Raw genomic sequence first — 3,630 nt, 5'->3', positions numbered from 1 at the left:
ATATGACCCTTCGCCAAGCTCTCGGTGATATACTCTTGCATAGCCTTTCTTTCGGGCTCCGAAAGATTATACAAACGAGATTTGGGTAATTTAGCTCCAGGAATAAGATTGACGGGGCAATCATACTCCCGATGCGGGGGTAACTCCTGGTTACCACTCTCAGAAAACACATCAGAAAATTCAGAAATTAACGAGGGTACAGTTTTAGTGGTGACCACAGAGAAAGAAGCGTTAAGACAGTTGCCCATGAAAAAATCACTCCAATCGAGAATCTGTCTCGCTTGCCAGTCGATGGTAGGGTTATGTTTGCTTAACCATGGAAAACCCAACATCGGTGCAAGCAGACCCTCCAACACATAACAGGAGATAGATTCCTGATGGAAATCACCCACTCTTAAATGGATTTCATTTACCACCTGCGGCAGGCATTTTTGGGTAAGGCTGTTCACACTGGTGTTTTGGCTTTCCGTTTGTGAGATCCGTTCAGGGCTCTCACACGCGGTCCAAAACGGTTTTGCCCAATTGCATTCTGAATGGAAAAGGATCTGCTCAGAATGCATCAGTTTGCCTCCGTTCCGTCTCCATTCCGCTCTGACGTCCGTCTGACGAAACTGAGCCAAACGGATCCGTCCTGACACACAATGTAAGTCAATGGGGACGGATCCGTTTTCACCGACACAATCTGGCACAATAGAAAACTGATCTGTCCTCCATTGACTATCAAAACGGATCCGTCTTGGCTATGTTACAGATAATACAAACCGATACGTTCTGAACGGATGCAGACGTTTGTATTGTCTGAACGGATCCGTCTGTGCAGATCTATGGCGGATACGCACCAAACGCGAGTGTGAAAGCAGCCTAAGGCCTCTTTCCCACGAGCGTGGCGTGTTAGGGCCGGAAAAGATGCGGTAAATTGCGCGATTTTTCTGCGTGAGTGCAAAGCGTTTTAATGCGTTTTGCACCCGCGTGAGAAAAATCGGCATGTTTGGTACCCAGACCCAAACCCGGACTTCATGACTGAAGTTCAGGTTTGGGTTAGGTGTTGTGTAGATTTTATTATTTTCCCTTATAACATGGTTATAAGGGAAGATAATAGAATTCTTAATACAGAATGCAAAGTAAATTAGGGATGGAGGGGTTAAAAAAAAAAAAAAAGTTAACTTACCTGCTCCATAGCTGCCGGTCTCTGTTCTATCTTCAAGACCTGGCAAGAGACCTGTGGTGATGTCACTGTGCTCATCACATGGTCCAATCACACGGTTCATCACCATGGTGAGGGACCATGTGATTGGACCATGTGATAAGACGTTATCACAGGTCCTTAGCCGGCAGCTCAACATTACAGAAGAAGACAGAGATCTGCAAATACGCGATCAAGTGGACTCGGTGAGTAAATTATTATTATTTTTTAACCCCTCCAGCGCTATTTTACTATGCATTCATGAATACTAACAAACGGTCCATCAATCAGGTTAACCCCAGCCCCACTGTCAATAAATACCTTGAATTCCACAGTTTTGGACTCTAGCGCCACCTCAGCAGACAGGAGAAATCAGGTACTACCAGTAAATTACAAAAGTACGTTTTCTTGCTCCCCACCCACACCACCAATAGTAATTTGGGGATTAAGCGTTTGTTTACACCTTGATGATGAATGTACGGACAAATATTCACGAAATGTCCCTTCTTTCCACAACAAAAACAGACTCCCTTGATATGACCAGAGCTCTTATCAGCAGTCCCAGGAGTAGCTCCCCTCAACTGCATAGGCTCCTCACAAGGCGTAACCACAGGTGTCCCATAAGTGTCAAAGGAAGCCGCCACCTTATTTGACAGTACGTCCTGAGGATGAGGACCCTTAGATCTCCCCCTCAGGCGTCTATCAAGACGTACAGCAAGGGACATGGCTGCTTCCAATGACTCAGGTTTTTCATGAAAGGCCAACGCGTCCTGCAGCCTCTCAGATAGACCCTGACAGAACTGGCTACGGAGAGCAGGATCATTCCACTCCGTATCCGTAGACCATCACCTAAATTCAGAGCAATAGATCTCCGCGGAGAGTTCTCCCTGCCGTAAACCACGTAACTTGGTCATCATAAATACGACCCAAGGCTCTAAAACATTCATCTACCGACTGGAGGGACGGTGATCCGGTCGGCAGAGAAAAAGCCCAAGACTGTGCATCATCCTTAAGCCAAGAATTGATCATACCAACACGTTGACACTCATCCCCAGAAGAGTATGGACGCAGCTTAAAGTACAACTTACACGATTCCCTGAACCGAATGAAATTGTCACTACCCCCAGAAAATCTGTCCGGGAGGGCAACCTTATGTTCAGGGCAGGCCTGGTACCCACCATCGGAACCAGCCGCCTGTGGTGTCTGAATCCATAAGACTGTTGCGCGGAGGTCAGCTACCTCCAAAGACAGTCCCTGCAGCTGTTCGACCAGTACAGACATAGGATTCATAGCTGCCCTGAACGAAATGGCGTTTTTTGTGGCGGTTTATAATGTCACAATCAGTTGGGGGGGGGGGGAACTCCACATTGAAAACAGGAGGGAAGGGGAACAGTAACTGGGCCTGGAAACTAGGCAAGAAACAGGTCACCTCCTAGACAACCCTAATCCGGGCCCTGACTACCTATCAATATGACTAGACCTTGAAGGTAGGAATATTCATAAGCAGGATACCTAGGCCCTGATTTCCCTATAAGTCCCTGGAATAAGTATAGGACCAGAGACAACCCATTCCTCCCCGGATGGACGAATGGAAGTCTCTGTCTCAGGCCCAAATACAACAACAGGGAATGTAATAAATACAAGCAAATGCGACACTTAACTTCTGTAGAGATGGAAGAACAGGAACACCAGAGAGGATCTTACACCAGCTCAGCCAAACCCAAATCAAGCTATTAACCGCAAAGTCAGAAGGGTGGGGTGAGACTATAAAGGGTAGAAGTGATGACCACTGAGCAACAGCTGAGAAAAGGGAAGTGGTCTATTAACCCTATCAACACTGAATCAAGAAAAATCAAGGAGGCTGTTTGATTCCTCCACGCTCAGCAAATCTCCTTGATTTCCTTACATCAGTCACCTGAGGGACCGTGACAGTTACATTATATTATGGAATATTATTTTATCATATAGTATGTTGTATTACGTTATATTGTGTTGTATGGTAATATATTATAGTATGGTGTTTAGCATTATCATATGGTATGTCATATTGTGTTACCTTATATTGTGTTATAGGGTATTGCATTATATTACGGTATGTTACATTATATTAGGTTCTATGGTATATTATATTACATTATATTATGGTATATTGTTTTTTCATATAGTTTGTTGTATTACATTATAATATGTTATATATTATATTATAGTATTTTGCATTATCATATGGTATGTTATATTGCGTTACCTTATATTGTGTTATAGGCTATTAAATTATATTACGGCATATTGTAATGCGTTGGGTTATATGGTATATTATATTACATTATATTATGGTATATTGTTTTATCATATAGTTTGTTGTATTACGTTATATTGTGTTATATGGTAATATATTATAGTATGGGGTTTTGCATTATCATATGGTATGGTATTACTTTATATTGTGT

The sequence above is a fragment of the Bufo gargarizans genome, chromosome 11 (assembly GCF_014858855.1).
Source record: "Bufo gargarizans isolate SCDJY-AF-19 chromosome 11, ASM1485885v1, whole genome shotgun sequence".
NCBI lineage: Eukaryota > Metazoa > Chordata > Amphibia > Anura > Bufonidae > Bufo > Bufo gargarizans.
This window is presented reverse-complemented; position numbering follows the sequence as displayed.